This window comes from Meriones unguiculatus, chromosome 3 (assembly GCF_030254825.1).
Source record: "Meriones unguiculatus strain TT.TT164.6M chromosome 3, Bangor_MerUng_6.1, whole genome shotgun sequence".
NCBI classification, from domain to species: Eukaryota; Metazoa; Chordata; class Mammalia; order Rodentia; family Muridae; genus Meriones; species Meriones unguiculatus.
The window spans coordinates 115871789-115893186 of NC_083351.1; positions in this window are offsets into that span (position 1 = coordinate 115871789).

The window sequence follows — 21398 nt, forward strand, 5'->3', positions numbered from 1 at the left end:
ATTAATTTACAAAATTGTTTATGGCTCATCTTATTATTTGATTTACATGAATGAGAATATTAAAATATTTGATGTGATACATAACAGCCAGAAAATGTAGGTATTTACTAGTAGTAAGAACATAAGTGATTATATAAATTATATATATATGTATTTATAAATGATGATTTAATTTACATACATTTTTAATTACGTAAATTGTTAAAGCCAACACTTCCATTACCAGGAAATGTCAATTACTGAAAATCGTAATTTATTCTATTCAGTTTGTACAGAGGACACATATTTTCTCCATCATTCTATCCCAGTGTTCTCAGTCTACCAGGAACTATGATTTCAAGGTAATATTTATTGATAACCACATCTTTTATCTAACATCACTAATGGTTCTCTTTGTAAGCATTTGTCAGTAAGCATCATACATGAGTTGGAGGCCCAGTCATATACTAGCAGTGTTTAAATAACATTTTCATCAAGAATAATTTCATTTTTAATAATTGAATTTTATAATTTTATAATTGAACAATTGACTGTATGGCTAAGATTTAAAAAAAGCAAAAATGATTTGTTTTTTAATGAAAAATGTCAAATATAGTTTTTGAAGTTATGGTTACATATTTATGAAAATATTAATAGTCATACAGATTCTTCACAAATCATTTATTAATTGGAAAAGCAGAAAAATTCATGATACCAGATATAAAGAAAACAATAAATATGTATTATTATTAGATCCAAATTTGAGCTGAAAAGATGATGGTAATTCTATTCATGACTTTGTGATAACCACTGTAAAACATTCTCATCAACCAGAGCATTTAACAAGATATTTAACAAGATCTGATAAATTAATGGTTTAAGGTTTAGTGCAGGTTTAACATATTACTATCTTAGTTATTTTTCAGAATATCAATTTTTTTCCTTTCCATATTTTAAATAATATGTAAATCCCTCAAATTCGTTTACATACTTGTAAATGAAGCACAAGAGAATCAGGAAGTTATAAGACTTTAGGCTGATAATAGAGTCTAATGTATTCTATAAATGAAATAATAGTTCAGACATGAACAGCTATAAATTTATAAATCTGCTTAGTAGAGTAGGAATGACTCTTTTCATTATTCCGCCATTTACTAGATTAGTATGAAAGTATTGTTTCCCTAATTAATGATGATATGAAACATTTTATATTAATACATGGATAAGCTAACTGTGATATGTATACTGTATACTTTGTATACTGTATACATAGAGTAGCAATGCTATGTTTTGGTATGTATTAGTTTTCATATGTAGAAATGACTAAATCATTCATAGTTTAATGTATTATTCCCAGTATTATTAGATAATCCATTCTTTATTTTAGGCTCATCAATTTAAAAAAATTATTTGTCAAATTTCAAAATAACTATACCATTTCCAACTTCTCCTTTTTGCTGTTCCTAACATTCCACATACGTATCCTCGTTTCTTTTTCAAATTCACAGCCCTTTTCCTCATTTTACATCTAGTATATATATATGTGTGTGTGTATATTTGTGTACACATGTATATGTGTATACAAATGTACAGATGTATGTGTATGTATGTACGTGTGTGTGCATGCCCATGCATGCAGATGTGAGTGTACACATGCACACATACATATCCAGTACATCATACTCACTTTGTAGATTGGATGGATGCTTTCAGAACTGACCACTGGTTTTAGGTAACTACCTACCGACCTGGAAGACTGCTTTTCTGTTCTTAGCATTCTGTAGTTACCTGTATTATTTGTATATAATTGAGGCTTTCTTCATTGGAGTATAAATATGCACATTATTATTATTATCATTATTATTATTATTATTACAGTTTATTCACTTTGTTTCCTGGCTATAGCCCCCTCCCTCATCTGCTTTTTGTCCCACCCTCCCTCCCTCTTCTCCTATTATGTCCCTACCCTAGTCTACTGATAGGGGAGGTCCTCCTCCCCCACTATCTGACCCAAGACTATCAAATCCCATCACGACTGTCTGGAGCCTCTTTCTATGTGGCCACCTCGCCAGGGGGAGGTGATCAAAGAACAAGGAAAGTTCATGCTGGAGACTTTCCTGCTCCCTTTACCAAGAGACTCTCGTGGAGAATCTATAAAGAAGCCAAACAACAAGGAGGTACTTAGGGAACAGGCTTAACCCTTATTCAGAAGGGCAAACAAGATAGACATCAAAAGTGTGAGAAGACAGGGAATAGGACAGGAGCCTTCCTAAGAGGGCCTCTGAAAGACTCTACCCAGCAGGGTATCTAAGCAGATGCTGAGACTCATAACCAAACTTTGGGTAGAGTGCAGGGAATCTTATGGAGAAAGAGGGGTCAGGAGCGCCACAAGGAGACCCACACAGCCAAAATATATGAGCCCAGGCTGGTCTGCAGAGACCAAGATCAAATACAACCTAATAAAACCCTCAACCTGAGGCATTAGAAGCCCTCTTTGGAGTTGTCAGTAACTGTTCTCCAAGAGATTTTCAAAACTTACAGGCTGTTGTTCTTGACTTTGTCTACTCACTCCCCTGAGCTGGAAGGTAAGTGTCTATTGATGAAGATACCACGCACTTTACATACAGGGCCCAGAGTCCCCAACCTGGAACGGAACTGAAAGCTCCCTGAGGACAAGCTTTCATGTTGTCAGAAGTTACCATGAACGGTTCCAAAGAGAAAAACAAACAACAGTCCTTCCCAGCAGTGATGCCTACAAGACACAGCAAAGACCAGTATGGTTTCTTTTTTTTTTTTTTAATTTATTTTTTTCTTATCAGCTACATTTTATTAATTCTGTATCCCAGCCGTGTCCCGATCCCTCATTCCCTCCCAGTCCCTCCCTCCCTCCCTCATCTCCACCGTGCCCCTTTCCAAGTCCACTGATAGGGGGGGACCTCCTCCCCATTCATCTGATCATCTGATCCTGTTTTATCAGGTATCTTCAGGACTGGCTGCAAAGCCCTCCTCTGTGGCCTAACAGGACTGCTCCTCCCTTGGGGGGTGGGGAGGCCAAAGAGCCAGCCATTGAGTTCCTGTTAGAAATAGTTCTTGTTCCCCTTACTATGGGAAACCAATTGGTTACTGAGCTACCACAGGCTACATCTGAGCAGAGATTCTAGGTTATATCCATACATGGTCCTTGGTTGAATGTCAGTCTCAGAAAAGACCCTGTGCCCAGATATATTTGGTCCTTGTGGAGCTCCTATCCTTTCTGTATCAGACTAACTCCCCTTCTTTCTTATGATTCCCTGTACTCTGCTGAAGGTTTGGTTATGAGTCTTTGCTTTGAAAACACTGCTAGTTAGATTATTTCAGATGCGCTCAGTAGACTCCTGTCATACGTTCAATGCACATCCCATCTGTCTTTCTATACGAGGATTGATCATCTTGCCCCATGTCTGCTGTCTTGATTATCTTCTTTAGGTGTATAGATTTCATTATGTTTATCATATCTTATAGGTCTATATAAGCGAGTATATTCCATGTTTGTCTTTCTCCTTCTGGGATACTTCACTCAGAATGATCTTTTCTAGATCCCACCATTTGCCTGCAAATTTCATGATTTCCTCCTTTTTGATTACTGAGTAGTATTCCATTGTATAAAAATACCACAATTTCTGTACCCATTCAACCGTTGATGGACATCTGGGTTGTTTCCAGGTTCTGGCTATTACACTTCTTAATCCCAGGAAATCATACTTGCCAGTGAGCAATAGCTTTCTAATGGACTCACAGTTAAGAGCTGCTCAACAACAAGAAAACAATACTGTGAACTAGAAACCTATATAAGTACACAAGTCTAGTTAAGTCATTGATTTTTGAAAGAGAAATGGAAACTCCCACCTTATCATACCAACTTCGTTCCTAAAGATATTCATTATTTCATTTCACACTGTGGGTCTTAAATTCAAGCAACTACTACTTGATTACCTCTACATTTGTACCAGTGTTGCAGAGAGAGGCATGTCATGCAGTCAGGTCACCATTGTAGATGGAAGGGATTGTAGCTGTTTCAATGTTTATTATTTTCCTGTGGTAGCGTGCAAAGTACTATTTAGTACCATGAACACTATTCCCTAGAGATGAAGCCTCTATTTAGGCACCAGCTTGACTTCTTAACGAAAATGACTTAAGAAGGTGTTTCTTTTACTAGAAGTTCTTCCACAGTTTTCTGAATGGAAATAATTATTGTAAGATTAATAATTTTTGTAGACTACGTATCTTGTTTTTTATGCTGTTATTGTTTCTGCATACTGATGTGTGCAGCTGGAGTAGTTTTATTCCCATTTGTCTTTCTATCTCATTTATTTCTATTATTTCATCATTTATTTATTTATTTGCATTTAAATCATCTTCCTTCTTTCAGTGGATATGTTTACATTGCTTAATTTCCTAAGCAATATAAACAAATCTTTGTAAGGTGGAAATAGTGATTTTCCTTTGTAAGGCTCTTATTGAGGACTATGAACTTTATGTCCCTGTGTCTTCTGAGAGTGGCTACTGATGAGTGCCTAGAGTGAAGGAGGGACATTTGATATTGTAGACAGGGTTTCATAGGAGGTCTTTTAAGCTGGGTATATGGAGCAATGATCCTCAGTCATAGAACAGTCCTAAACAGGAAATGCTGTGGTCTCTCATTTGGTGCAAGAGGTTTCTGGGCAACATTATGTGGAATTAAGGAGGAAAGCTTATGACCCTCATTTGCTGCATGAGTCTGTGAATCCTGGGCTCCTGGAACTAAGTTCTAGATTAGAAGCATGCCTAAGGTCAGAGGCCATTTAGGCGGAACACCTAGACCAAGGTTTCCAGGCAGTGTTATGCCTGTTCTTGATTGTTGTACTTCTGGAAATTGCTAGGACAATTTGTAGTAACAGTTTGCAAATTAATATGTTTATTCCTTGTGTAATTTTGGTTTTATTACTACAAATAATTTTGAATCTTTTATAACAATATTTGATTAGTCTTGAACTATTTTTTTCTTATAGAAATTTTGATGTTTATATAGAACAAAGATTATTTTCCAAGAAAGACATTCAAGTTTATTTCTTCCTTAACATATTTATTAGTTTCTAGAGAACTTCATTCTGTATATTTGATCTCATTCACACTTAAATGTTACTCCTTCCAGAATCATCTTCTTCCCTACCTACTTAACTTTGTGTCTTTTTTGTTTGTTTGTTTAGTTTGTTTTATGCTCATCTAGTCCATTTGATGTTTCCCATAAACTGCTGGATATGTAGCCTTCCACAAGAACATAGTTAACCCTTCAGGGATCTGAAGTAGAAGTCTGGTTTCTTTGAAGACCCAGTTGAGTCATATGATGTTTTACTAGAAACTGTCTTGTGAGAGGGCAAGTGATGTTTTGCTGTGAGCTGTCTCCTATGAGGTGCATGACATTGGTCAACTGAGAATAACCATGGGTGACTCTGAGGAGAAAAGATATACAGAAGCCCACAGACAGTGAGATATCACTTTTTGGATCCATGGCTGCACTGATCTTAGAGCTTTGACACTTGACTTCATAGAGAAAAACATTCCAGAGAACTTCTCAGGGCAATCCAACTGAGTCTTGCAACTTTCTCTGTCTTGTTCCCATTTTCTGGATCATGTTGTTTTGTTTTGCTCTTTAGTTGTTGGCCTTTGGACTGGACTGCAAGGATCAGTGAAGAGGTAGACTCATCCCAAAGAACTACTTCTAAAAAGGTCTACATCCCCTTTACCTAAAACCTTCTTTCTCCTCTACCTCTGGTCAGTAGGTAGAAGGGAAGTAGAAGCATTTAGAAACCCTAAATAAAGTAGTTAGGTGAAAAATCTAAGTCTACAGGGATCGCATCCCTAAATAGAAATTAATTAACTCACTCCTTTCCAGTAGCTACCAATTGAGTCCTCTTAAGTCTCATGTTATTATTTTATTATCACTTGTGTTAAAACACTACTACTTGTCTCTCCTTTCATATATCTTACCATTTATCTGTTTCTTTTGAGTCTCAGAACTCTTAAAGAGATAGTTGTCATAGATTTTAGAGTTGTCAATTTGTAACATAACTTCAGTATCTAACGTTATCTATGGGAAAGCTCAATTTTTTAATTAATATTTTATAAGCCAGTGTATATGATGCATACTTTAGTCACATTTCCTATAACATATGTACAGCCACAGAACAAACTTTGGGAGTCAGCTCTCTCTTACAATTTTATGTATGCACCAAAATCAGGCTGGAAACGTCTTGGCATTAGATGGCATTTATGAACCATCTCAAGAGAATCTCCTAGAGATCTTGTAGGTAATCTAGTGTCAAACTTTAAATGCTTAGCTTAAATTATGGTTTTCTATGTTAATTTCAATTTTGAGTATTTGCTTAGCTGCATTATGTATGTAGTAAAAGATATAAATGTAAATAAAGAAAAGTGACTATATGAAGATGAATGGCCAAGATGACTAAAGAAACAGAAAAGAACCTTGTATTCCTAGACTCAGGAGCACTGCAAGCCCTTGGGATAACTTTAGTAAAGGAAGACAGGTTTTTTTCTTTTTTTCATTCTATTGGTATTATTCACCACTAGATGGTGTGAACCCATGAGTCATTACACTAATATCTATTTTCCATAATTGCATAAGTAAACCTTCAAGCAACACATTTTTTGGTAAATCTTTAAAATAATATAAAACAAAGGGCAGAACTTTTTTTTTAGTGTGTTTAAAATTCCAGGTGAAAAGTAATATACCTGTCTAGTTAAAACAGTTCTGCTCTATATCTTTACTTAGTATTCTCAAACTACCTCCAAGTTTATAGCTTGCACCTGCATGTAAATCACAGTTACTCACCTTAGCAGCTTCTTTTGGATGGCTTCCCAGATTGGATCCATTTATACATGAAATTACCTTCTTTGGCAGCAGCAGTTCTAAATGAAGTAAATAGTCTTGATTGGTTGGTACATAAAACTCACAAATGTACAGTTAGGAAAGGAAGAACCTGTGGTGTAATTGTCCAAAATGCCATGCTTGACAGTTGTAAAGTGAAGTAATTTTATTGAATCTTTCCATGCCAAGAGGGTGAGATTGCAGTTTTCATTTGATAAATGAAATAAATTCAACCCATGTAATCTCCCATTCACTTGCTGGTCTTTGTTGTTAGAGTGTTATGTGAGAGGTTCCTCAGGTGACTCACATTATTGAAACTGGACTCCGACAGACTCTAGAGCTGCACAAGTGCTCACTGACTCTGTGCTTTATATATAAACTTATAGAGGTATATATAAATGAATATACATATATGTATGCACATGCATACATGTATATTCATAAGTACATATATATACATATATGTACATATTAACACATATGTATGCATATATATTCAAATATATGGGTGATAACAGTATATTACTTAACAAATATGATAATTTTGTTAATTTATATGTTTATACATGTTAATTTAGCATAAAGAAAAGCACAGTTAGGGCAAATCTAATAAGCTAGAATTTCCACATGTTGCATGGAACACTGTAATGAACAGCAAAGACTTCATATCTTTAAATTCTATGTAATTTAAGTGAAGATGGATATATGTTCAAGACTGCCTTTAATTCTATAAGATTCAGAATCTTATATGTTAGTTATAGACAAAAATGAAGTTCACGCTTCTTAAGTTATATTTTAGGAAGCAGTGAGGCAAGATATTTACATAATTACCAGAAGATCAAAAAGTTGATCTTATTCATAACATGAGGCAAAGAATCATGCTAATATTTCACTATGGGCATATTTATATAATATAATAAAGCTAATCTTATAAATTTATAATTATATTTATTTTTAACATTAAAAAACATCTTTTGTAATTTTATTTCAATTTTATTTCTGAAGCAGATTAAACCCCAAAAGACCAAGTTTCTTTTTCTATAATACAATTTAATAAATGGAAAAAATTGGCATTTAATGCTGCTTAAATTTCCAGTAATAATAAAAATAAGAAGAATAAATGCCAGTAGCAGTCATATTAATTCCTCTCTTAATTAGTCTTTCTTCTAACTGCAAGAATATGTACCCTTTCCTTTAGATCTTTACCATCACTTGTATGAATCACTAATTGATTATGAAGATATCAAACATCTTGACTGTATAACTTTTATTTTCTTTAAGTGTTTCTCTGCCATTTGATATTCCTCTATCCAGAATTCTCTGGTTAGCTCTGTTCCCCATTTTTTAAGTGGATTACTTGGTTTGTTGCTTTTCAGCTTTTTTCGTTCTTTATATATACTGAATATTAGCCCTCTGTCAGGTAAAGGGTTGGTGAAGATTCTTTCCCGATCTGTAGGCACTCGTTTTGTTTTGATGACAGTGTCCTTTGCTTTACAGGAAATTTTCAGCTTCATTAGGTCCCATTTATTGATTGTTGCTCTTAGAGCCTGTGCTGTTGGTATTCTGTTCAGGAAGTTGTCTCCTGTGCCAATGAGTTCTAGGCTGTTCCCCACTCTTTTTTTTTTTTTTTTTTTTTTTTTTCTAACCGATTTAGAGTGTCTGGTTTTATGTTGAGGTCTTTGATCCACTTGGACTTTAGTTTTGTGCAGGGTGATAAATATGGATCTATTTTCATTTTTCTGCATGTAGACTCCAGTTGGATCAGCATCATTTGTTGAAGATGCTGTTTTTTTTTCCATTGAATGGTTTTGGCTGCTTTGTCAAAAATCAAGTATTCATAGGTGTGTGGGTTTATTTCTAGGTCTTCTATAGCCATAGGGAAATGCAAATCATAATGAGCCTGAGATTTTACCTTACACCCATCAGAATGGCCAAGATGAAAACCTCAAGTGACAACACATGCTAGTGAGGTTGTGAAGAAAGGGGAACCCTCTTCCACTGCTGATGGGAATGTAAACTGGTACAACCACTTTGGAAGTCAATCTGGTGCTTACTCAGACAATTAGGAATAATGCTTCCTCAAGATCTAGCATACACTGCTATATACCAAAAATTTGCTCAAGTACAGAAGGACATTTGCTCAACCATGTTTGTAACAGTTTTATTTGTAATAGCCAGAACCTGGAAACAACCCAGATGTCCCTCAACGGAGGAATGGATACAGAAATTGTGGTATTTTTACACAATGGAATACTTTTCAGCAATCAAAAATGAGGAAACCATGAAATTTGCAGGCAAATGGTGGGATCTAGAAAAGGTCATTCTGAGTGAAGTATCCCAGAAGGAGAAAGACAAACATGGTATATATTCGCTTATATAGACCTATAAGATATGATAAACATAATGAAGTCTATACACCTAAAGAAGATAAACAAGAAAGCAGACGTGGGGTAAAATGATCAATCCTCACTTAGAAAGACAAATGGGATGTGCATTGGAAGTATGACAGAGTTTACCACAGAAGGCATCTGAAAGACTCTCCCAAGCAGTGTTTCAAAAAAGATACTAAGACTCATAACCAAACCTTCGGCAGAAGGGAAGTTAGTATGACTTGGAATGGATAGGAGCCCCACAAGGACCAAATATCTGGGCACAGCGGGTTTTTTTCTGAAACTGTTTTTCCAACTAAGGACCATGTATGGATATAACCTAGAACCTTTGCTCGGACGAAGCTCGTGGTAGCTCAATAACCAATTGATTTCCCATAGTAAGGGAACAGGGACTATCTCTGACAGGAACTCAATGGCTGGCTCTTTGACCTCTCCACCTCCCCCCCCCCCAAGGGAGGAGCAGTCCTGCTAGGCCACAGAAGAGGACTTTGCAGCCAGTCCTGAAGATACCTGATAAAACAGGGCCAGATGAAAGGGGAGAAGGTCCTCCCCAATCAGTGGACTTGGAAAGGGGCAGGGAGAAGCTGAAGGAAGGAGGGTGGGATTGGGAGGGAATAAGGGAGCAGGCTACAGCTGGGATACAGAGTTAATAAAATGTAACTAATAATAATAAACAATAAAGAAAAATAACTTGTATTTTTATACTGAACAAGGTAAAATGAAATATTCAATACATATCTTAGTTATAAGGTTAACTAATTCCATTTTAAATTTATATATATTTTTTAAATTTATTCACTTTACATTCTCATTTTAGCATCCTTTCTCATCTCATTCTGTTCTCTCTCTTTCTTCCTCTCCCCCTGCTATTCCCAGCCCCTAGTCCTCAGAAATGGAGAGATCTCCTCCCCTACCAAGTGACCCCAGCCTATGAAGTCTTATCAGGACTGGCTACATTCTCTTCCTCTGTAGCCTGGTTCTCTGATTGTGGGATTGGCTGGTGGTTCCAGATGGTAGCATTCCTCTGGCTTTCCTGGGAAATAGCAGATCTCCAGGGATATATAGGGAAAACTGAAATTCTTTGAAGCCTGCCAGTCTCTGGGATTGCAGGTAAGGGTGGAAACCAGGATATAGATCATGCTGGACGTTGTTTTCCCATGATGGTTGTTTGTCTCAGCTGATCCCCGATGGTTGCATCTGATTCCTGATGGCTGCTGCTCCCCGATGGTTGCTAGTCCCCAAGAATGCAGGTGGAGATGTGGCCAGGAAATGGAGCCGGCTCTGAAGACAGTGCTAGGAGTACCCTGCTGTCCCCCCTGTGGCTATGGATTCCAGGAAATGGCACAAGCCCCATAGGGAGCACACTGGGAAGGGTTGTTCGCAGGTGGGCCAATGCCGACTTACCTGCAGGCCTCTGGAGCTTGTCTCTAGCAGGTCAGGAGGTGGGAAAGGTGTTCTTAGCTGCTATTTCACGTTAGTTTACCATCCAGGGAAAATGGGGCGGCCCATAACATGGTACTTTGAGCACTCTGTTGTCCCCTGGTGGTTTCTAGCTCTGTAGGTTTGAACTTGGTAACTAATTCTTATATTTCATAAAACTACAGTGAGGAGTTGATTTTAGTGACCAGTAATATATAGTGCAATGATTTGAGTGTAATATTTAAGGGAAGTTGATACTAGTGAAACTTCTGTTTCTCTGGGTGTAAAAAAAAAATAAGTGGTTCTATAACTAGTTTACAATAAGTTATAAATAATAATCGTAATGGGGAAACTTGAATTTCCCCCCTACTCCTAAATTTAGGACTTTATAAAATAAGGTAGAAATATTCCGGAACAATAAGAGTGAAAATTTTAAGTAAAAAATTGTTGAAACCCATGAGAAGAAATTTATGTAAAAACCTAATTTTATTCATGAAAAAATGTATTCATTTGGAATCCCACTGTGTAGGTCAGGCTGTCCTGTAACTGGCAGCAATTCTTCAACTTTGAACTGCTGGGATTACAGTGTGTCATACCTCACATAGTTCGTTTTCGGAAAAATGAAATAACAACAGACAAAATAACTAAAATTTACATCCCGAGTTCACTTATACAGCACGAGTTTAAGCTAGTGCTTTATGCCAATTAAAACAAAGGCTCTTCTCTAGAGTACTATCCACCGTACTTCAGAAAAAAAAAACTTATTTACTTATAAGGTTACATTAATACAAATTTTGATATTGACTTAAATTATAAAATCAGTAGTAGGCTATTCATGATATCAGAAGAATTAAAGTCTGTAAGAATGCGAAATGAACTGGGGGTCTAGGTCTTCTCCATGCATGGTCCCCATTGGTGCATCAGTTTCTCCAGGAACCCCTGGGCTCAGATCTCTTAGTTTTGTTGGTCTATTTCTGGAGCTCCTGCCCCCTCCGTGTCCCTCTAACCTCACCCCCTCTTCCTCCATAAGACTCCCTGCTCTCTGACCAAAATTTGTTCCTGAGTCTCAGCATCTGCTTCTATCCCTTGTTGGGTGAATCCTTTCAGAGGACCCTCTGTAGTAGACTTACAACCTATTTTCTATCTTCCACTGCTTCTGGTGTCTATCCTGTTTGCCATTCTGAATGAGATTTAAGCATCCACCCTAGGGTCCTCCTTAGTGTTTAGCTTCTTTGGGCGGGCGGTCATTTTTTATATTAGTTACAGTTTATTAACATTGAATCCTAGCTGTTGCCCCTTCCCTCATTCCCTCCCAATCCCACCCTCCCTCCCTTATCTTCTCTCTGCTCCTCTCTAAGTCCACTGATAGGGGAGGTCCTCCTCCCCTTCCATCTGACCCTAGCTTATCAGGTTTCTCCAGGACTGGCTTCAGTGTCCTCTCTGTGACTTAGCAAGGCTGCTCCTCGCTCAGGGTGGGAGGAGGTCAAAGAGCCAGTCATTGAGTTCATGTCAGAAAGAAATGCTAACAGATGCATATTTATCACCATGGACAAAAATTAAAGTCCAAGTGGATCAACAACCTCAACATAAAACCAGACACACTAAATCAGTTAGAAGAAAAAGTAGGGAAGAGCCCTGACCTCATTGGCACAGGAGACAACTTCCTGAACAGAACACCAGCAGCACAGGCTCTAAGAGCAACAATCAATAAATGCAACCTCATGAAACTGAAAAGCTTCTGTAAAGCAAAAGACACTGTTGTCATAATTTATGGTATATTTTCTGAAATTATTGAAGAAACTTAAAATCATTTAAATAATCTCAACCGTGCAGTCTGACCAAAAGAACAATTCATATGCATATTTTAGAGAGTTGAAATATTTTAGGCTTTTATTGGATGGGAGAAATATTAAAAACAAACTAGAATATGATTGTCTGGGTTGTAACAAGTTGTAGCAAGTAAATAATGAAAAAAAAAGGAAAAAGAAAATTAGGTTTATAAAAGAATATTTAACAATCCATCCAATGAAAAAAATACATTGTGTAAAGATAATGCTAAACTTAAGAGAACGGGATAAAAGGACTATGTGAATGGAAAGAAAAATTTGAATGTGGGAGACAGATATATTTTAGTCAGAGATAATGACACTGTACCAAGAATGTGGATTTGGAGCACGGTTATCCTGTACTTTATGCCTAAAATCCACTTATAAGTTAGTGCATACCATATTTATCTTTCTGGAAGAGGAGGAGGAAGGATTGAAGAAGCCAGAGAGGTCAAAAAAAGCATAAGAAAACCTACAAAATCAACTAACCTGGACACATAGGGACTCACAGAAACTGAAGCATCAACCAGACAGCATGCATGGGATGGACATAGGCCCTCTACATGTATGTATCAAAAGTGCAGCTTGATCTTCATATGGCAACCTTAGCAGCATGAGCTGGAGCTATCTCTAACTTTATTTCTACCTTTGGATCCTTTCCCACTAAATGGGCTTTCTTTTTTAGCCTCAATAGAAGATGCACCTAGTCCTACTGCAACTTGATATTCCAAAGCAGGCTAACATCCATAGGAGGCCTCCCCTTCTCTGAGAAAAATGGAAGGGGGATGGAAAAGGGAAGGTGAGAGGGAAGGACTTAGTGGAAAGGAGGGAGGGGATGTTCCAATCAGGATATTAAGTAAATAACTTAATTGTGGAATAAAAGAATGCGATAAGATGCTTAATTTCCAGATCTTTTGGGAGCACTATAAGTAATAATTGAAGTGGTGGGATACAACGTTATTGCTTTAAAAATTGTAATGCTGAAATAGCTTGTCAGAGTTGAAACAAGTATGAAGTACTAAAAGTCTGAAAATTGCCTTAAGAAAGAAGCAGAGGAGTATTCTAATATAGGTTTTACTTCTGACTGATTTGTTTCTGTAAATGTTTGCTATTGACTATCAAAAGCAGTTTATGGCAACTTTAGTCCTTAAAAATGACCACTTAATTTTGGATACAAACATTACTCATTCAAATAACCTAGAAGTAACAGAGTTCTCCCTTCTCACTCCAAAATTATAGCATATTTCCTCACAGGAATTTATCAGAATGTGCTTTTTATCATTTTAAAATTTATTTTTATATTAATTACAGTTTATTCACTTTGTATCCCAGCTGTAGGCCCCTCTCTCATTGTCTCCCAATCCCACCCTCCCTCATTTATGTCCTTCATGCCTCTCTTCAAGTCAACTAATAGCGGAGGTCCTCCCCCCAACCTTCCATCTGACCCTTGCTTATCAGGTCTCATCAGGACTGGTTGCACTATCCTTCTCTTTGGCCTGGTAAGGCTGCTCCTCCCTCCTTCACCCACTTTGAGCTGCCTTAGACTACATCTGTCATTCATCAGGGAGATGCAAATCAAAACGACCCTGATATTTTACCTAACACCCATCAGAATGGCTAAGATCAAAAACTCAAATGACAACACATGCTGGGGAGAATGTGCTTTTTTCAGTTGAGAAAACATAGAATGAAACTGTCTAGATGTTCAGTTTGTTCTTGCTATGCAAGCCTTGCAATCTAAGTTTGATACCCAAGACACACTTGAAGGTTGAAGGAGAAAAATGAATACATATAGTTGTCCTCTGCCTTTCACAAGAATGCCATAACATGTGTTCATAGCTATCATGCATACCTTACCATATGCAATATGCAATGATAATTTTTAATCATATGTGAATAAAACAGAGAAAGGCTAAAGCCAACTTGGCATTTTCATTAAATTTATGACAGTCATATATTTAAGCCACTGATAATTTGCAAGTTCTCTTAAAGATTAATATACCATCTAACAAAAATTGGCCAGACATGTGAAACCTACTATTTTTGGTCAGGGGAATCCAAATGACTACCAAAACAATATAGGCTACTGCTGTTACCCTTGGTTATCTCTTAGAAGTTGAAAAAAATGAAAACACACACACGCACACACACACACACACACACACACACACACACACACACCACAGTACTCAGAGGAATCAAGCTTGACCTTCCACAAAAGATTTTTGCGGAGGACTAGGTTGTATTATATTGAAAGGTGCTTAGGTAGCAGCCAAGTTTGGGAATCAAACTTACTCTATGGTGATGCCTCTTTTTTTTTTTTTTTTTTTTTTTTTTTCAATGCAGTTTATTCAGGAACCTTGAACAATCATCTCACCCTGGGGAAAGCCAACCCGCAGGTTTAATAGCCTCTGGGTAGCCAACCCCAGCATGCCACGTGGGCAATGCAGATAGGTCCACACACATGGAAGCAAGCCAGATCCTTAGCCTTAGCCAAATGTGGAGTTGTTCCTGCTAGAGAGCACTCACCATCGGGAAGGTGGAAGGCTGAAACCAGCTCCATCTTTAAGGCATGGCATTACGCAGCTCTCTACAGTTCCCCCTTTTTGTTTTAGACGCATCAGGCAAGAGTAGAGCTCTGATCTCTGATATTAGAAATAAATTGGGACTTTGTACCGATGTTCATTTAGGTGTCATCCACCCAAAGAGCATCAGACCCGTCAGATACCTTTTTCTCAGAGGCGGGACCTGGGGCATCAACCCGCATGCAATCAGACATGCTCTTCTCTGGGTCGAAAGCGGCTGACCCTGAGTGCACTGCTTAGCCTCACATCCTGAGCGTAACATTTTAGCTTTTTTATGGTAGCCAACCATGCTTGGGGAGACTGTCCTGCTTCAATGGCTGTAAAGGCCTGAATGGTCATGGCTGCATTACACTGTTGTGAGTCTCTAATCTTGCATATATACCACAGGCAAACCAAGGAGACCAACACCAGAAGGCCTGCTAACGCTCCCATGCCTGCCCATTCCTTCAGATGATTCATGGCTTCAGCAATCCATGATGGTAATCCTGTGGCTAGTCCTGCGTCCACTCTGGTAGAATTTACTGTGACAAAGGCCACTCTCAGCGGCTCCATCGTAGTATTGAATTCTCCAGTCCAATTACCTAAAATATAGCTAGACAATTGTTTAGACAGATTTGCAGCACAGGAAAAATTCTCATGTTGTATGCTAGTGACTCAAAGTTATGGTGATGCCTCTTAACCACAACAAATTGAGCATGACAAACAGCATAATGGCACAATACCTTGGTGGTATTAAAAACTGTCTAACAGGACTTAAGGGTGGTACCATTTCTTGTTGGTATGAACATCTGTCTAACACAATTTAAGAGTGATTAAATCATTCCTGGACCTGGTAACTAGAGAACTACCCATAGTTAGTGAAGTCATGGATTATGGAGGAGAATGTATTACTGTCAATTTGCTACACCAGTATAAGTCTCTGCTTTCTAAATACTACATGTAAGCTACATGTAAGATTACCTCTCATCCTTCATCAAATATCTCTTTATAGCAGACATGACATAGACCATTATAGAACAGCATAATAAGTTCTAAAAAAACTAAAAAACAAAACTGACCAGGGTGTTTTCATCTTGAACTGATACATCTGCAGAATTATTAATATACCTAAGCCTCAGCAATCATTTTAGAGAGATGCCAGAAAGATTATAAGAGGCCTCATACTAAGAAGTTTGCTTTGAGATTTTGTCTCCTACTAGGACTGGAAAGCTACACCCCTGAAACCTCAAAAATATAGCTGCCTAAAAAAACTTGATCAAACACAACACAATTGCAAACTTAGAAGGCACAGCTCTCAGTGGACTAAGTGAGGGGCATGGGTGGAGAAGAGGGTGGAAAGAGATGGGGGGGCACAACTGGAATTCATATTGAATAAATTATAGTAAATGATAATAAAAATGTATATAAAACAGAAGGGGCAGCTTTCAGAAGACCCCACCCATAGGCAAAGAGTTACTGGCAACTGACCACTGCTGGGTAAGAAATCACCAGGTACCAGCCTGTTAATTGGGTATGGTATTCCAAATGTATGGATGGCCTTAGATACATAAACACATAAGCAACACTAAACACTTTCAGAACATTATAAATATGTACTTACATGTGTATGTAGGTCTGTGTGCAGGCAAGATAGTATGTGTGTGTGTGTGTGTGTGTGTGTGTGTAATTATAATAATCAACAAAAGAAGACAACAGACTTGAGAAGGAGTAATGAGGATCAGAGGAAGTAGAGGGAGTGGGGAGATGATGTGACTATATTTTAATTTTAACAATTACAAATGAAGAAACAGAATTTTCAATTATTGTTATTTGCTATATCTTTGCCATCTCAATACTAAATACAAAGGTATGTTATGTGGTGTCAAAACTATTATTGTACAAATTAAAAACATCAGGAAGGATGTGATATTGTATTGGTGACAAAGAGATGTACAAATACATTCCACATAGAGTGATTATTAGGGTGTTTAGTTTTAAAACAAGAAGATGAGGATGCTGACCTGCAATGAGACAGCATGACTAATAACTGCCATCACATTGAAGTTTTTATATTTCTAACACTAGTTCATTGATATTTGCCATCAGCAAAATTTATCTAAGAATTGCATCAGAATGAAGACATTTAGATTGATATGTCTACTAAAAATCTTTCCATTTCTGTCAGTAAATAACTGATAAAAACAGATTAAGGAGGAAAGACATATTTGGCTCACAATTTTTGGAATGTTTAGCCATCGTTTGTGATTTTATTGCTGTGTTCCTGTGGCAAGTCACAGTATCATTGATATGTTAGTGTTTTACAGGAAAGACTGATTACTCAGTGAAAACCAGAGTGCAAGGCACCAAGATTCTAGGGACAAGATATGTGCTTCAGGCACACAATGACAATGAACTGTGTCATCAAATTACACTGTTTCCAACACCTTCTAGCGTTTGGAATAATTCATTCAGTTATGAACTTAGAAATCAAATAACCCAATGGAGAGGTTTGTCCTTAGCATTTGAGATACAATCACCTCCCAAAGCCACAACTCTTAGCATTCTTATGCTAACTATCTAGGCCTCAAGACATAAATATTTTGGAAAGATGTAAGATATAACTTACCAATAACAAAACTTTAAACTTAGTATACCTCTTCTTGATCCCCACCATAAGAATGAATTAAATAAACATAAAAGAAAATCAAGCTATTAATATGTTTTTATTTTAAAAAATTATCATTTTTATTTGGAAGGTTTTGAAGCAGAGTCTTCTGTAGCCTTGGCTGGAACTGAACTCACTGTATAGACAAAGTTGGTATTGAACATTTGATGGTCTTTCTGTGGAGAGCTGCTTGTTTGTCAGGGTTTTTTGTTAATTGACTTTTTTCAGTGGAAAAGCATGTTTTCACTCTGGCTGTCACCTGGAGACAGAGATAGGCATGGTGTTTTGCCAAGTTCCTTCCTTTTGTTTGTGTGAGGATCACACAGACAGGTGGTTGAGGTAAGCAAATTTGACTTTTTGATGAATCCCTTCATTGTATTGAGGTGCTTTGCTATCACCAAAAAAAGGTATTGTGGAATAAGCCAGGTCCTACAGCTTCTGCTGACAGCCCTCTCGAAATGATCCTGTGTGTAGTGTGTTACTATTTTTTCTACAAGCCTCACTCCCCACTCAAGAACTCTTTGGCTCTGCCAGTAAGATCAGGTATTTTCCGTTGGTATATGAATTTTTTCTATGTATTTTAGTATAAACAGTAGAATCCAGGGTATTATAAATGTTTGGAAAACAATCTTCCACTTGAGCTATATCCACATCATTCTTCTCAAGTGTTTATTTTTCAAATCCATTGGATATTAATATTATAAATTTAATGATGATTTCTAAAAGGGTAAGCTAAATATGATTTTTTTAATTTATTTATTTTTTTATTCATTACAGTTTGTTCACTTTGTATCCCAGGGGTAGCCCCCTTCCTTGTCATCTCTTAATCCCACCCTCCTTCCCTCATCTCCTTCCTTACCCCTCTCCAAGTCCACTGATGTTTGTCATTTACTAGTAACAAATTTAACTAAAATAGGCTTCTGAATAAACAGCAAAATTCCTCAGTATCTTTAGTTTTTATGTATGTCTTGACCAAGCATGGTAATAATCTCTATAGTACTCTGGTCATTAAGAAGAATTCATGACATTGCTTGCATCAAATATTCCTATATCCCAATTGCACTTATGTTTATATATTATGCTGTTTTAATACTTTGAATCTGCCAAACCCATGTTCAAATTCACTTTTGTTAAACAAGTGGGGACAAGGAATTTAATACTGTATCCTGAATGAAGAACAGAATCTTTGAAACACTGTTGCTTTTACATGTGAATCAAACTTACCAAGATAGAAACACTGCACCCATGTGCTAATTATGCCATAAGTGAATCATTAGGAAATGAGAACAGCAGGGAGAGCATGTGCATCTATTTAGTATGGGCTCAATTCAGAGTTAATTATGAAATTAAAGTTCCTTAAAGTCATCACATAATGTGATTGAGTAGAGCAAAATGTAGTGCTAGTTAGTCATATCTGAAGGGAATGTAATCAGTACATCTCTGACCAAGTAATTTAGGAAAATACTTTTAAACTGGCAAATGTTTCTGTTTGGCACAAAACAGTACTAACATTTTGAATCTGAATTTGAATTTCTGCTCCTTGTAGTAATTTCCAAATTAAATAGGCCAGGAGGTTGTTCTCTTTTTATTGATTCATCTGGACATTCATTCTTTCAAATGAAATGGTTTTTAACCTGAAAGATAAAGTTTCTGTATCTTAGCCCAAGTATTCATGATCCAGGTTGCTTGATCTCAAAATACTGATGCTTGATTTATATATTTTTAGTAAATTATCTATTGATTAATTTGTACATTCATAAAATTTTCCAAGATATTTCTGAACAATCATACTTCTATCTGAATTAAGTACCTTTATATCTTATAAAAATAAAAAATATCCACCGTGCATATACTCATTTTTAAATTTTCCATCCTTATCAAAAAACTTTATTTTTAAAAAATTGTTAATCTATTCTCTAATAAGTTTGTGTTTGAACTTTTTCTTAACAAAATTGTTAGAGAATATTTTAATATAATGAAAATATTGTCATTGTTCAATGTTATACTAGGAATTTGCATATATCCTACAATATTTTACATGCTTTTCAAGTTGTTTTAAGCAACACATGATTATTACTCTCTCTCTCTCCTTCACTTGTATAAAAAGGTAAATTTTATAAGGTATGGTATTTTAACTTGATTTTGTTTTTTGTGCAAAATTTTGATTGGATTTTGAAGAACATAAGCTGGATTTCAATATTTATTTTATAATATTTATTGTATAATATTTATTGTATTTTAACTTGTTCAGTTTATTTCTGTCTAAATCTTTGCTAGCTGGGGAAAACAAACAAAATAGCTGCAGTTGGCAGAGGGTAAACCATTGCCAATGCTTTGCACTATTTAATCTGTTTTAAGGCCCTGGAAAAATTATCATAAGTAAGGTGTTCTTTTTTTTATATTTACTTCAGAATCCATTCATTGGTGAAAATATGATAACTACTGCTCTTGAGAATATTCCAGTAGAAATTATTCATTTCTAAACTCCTCCATGGAAGCAACATCAGTTGAGCAAATACATGCATATTAGACAATCATCTAACATCCTGAAGAACTCCAAAATATCCCTGGGGTTATAAAATGCCATACATGCTGGGCATTGTAGCGCATGCCTTTAACTTCTGCACTTGAAAGGTAGAGGCTATGAGTCTCAGTATCTCCTTTGATACCCTGCTGGGTAGAGTCTTTCAGAGATCCAGTGTGGAAGGCTCCTGTCTTTTTCCTTGTCTTCTCCTACTTCCAATGTCTAGCCTGTTTGCCCTTTTGAGTGAGGTTTCAGCCTCTTCCCCAGGGTCCTCCTTGTTGTTTAACTTCTTTATGACTATAGAGTTTAATACATTTATCCTATATTTTTTTACTAATATCCAGTTACAAGTGAGTATGTACCGTATGTGTTTTTCTGTTCTGGGATACGGCACTTAGGACAAGCTTTTCTAGTTCTATCCATTTGCCTACAAATTTCATGATTTCCTTGTTTTTAATTGCTGAGTAGTATTCTTTCGTGTAAATGTACCACACTTTCTATATCTATTCATCTGTTGAGGGACATCTAGGTTGTTTTCAGATTCTGGCTATTACAAACAAAACTGCTATGAACATAGTTGAGCAAATGTCCTTATTGAATAGTGTGGCATCCTTTGAGTATATGCCTAGGAGTGGTATAGACGCATCTGGAGGAAGCACTATTCCTAATTTTCTGAGAAAGTGCCAGATTGATTTCTAAAGTGGTTGTACAAGGTAACATTCCCACCAGCAGTGTAGGAGGGTTCCCCTTTCTCCACAACCTCTCCAGCATGCATCATCCCTTGAGTTTATGATCTTAGCCATTTTGATGTGTTTGAGGTGGAATCTCAGGGTTGCTTTGATTTGCATTTCTTGAATGACTAATGATGTTGAACATTTCTTTAAGTGTTTCTTAATATATTTGACATTCGTTTGATATTTTATATTCTTTTGATGAGCATTCTCTGTTTAGCTCTGTGCCCCATTTTTTAATTGTATTACTTGTTTTGATCGTGTTTAACTTCTTCAGTTCTTTACATATTCTGGATAGTAGCCCTCTGTCAGATATAGGGTTGATGAAGATCCTTTCCCAGTCTGTAGGCTTTCATGTTGTTCTGATGACAGTGTCTGTTGCTTTACAGAAGCTTT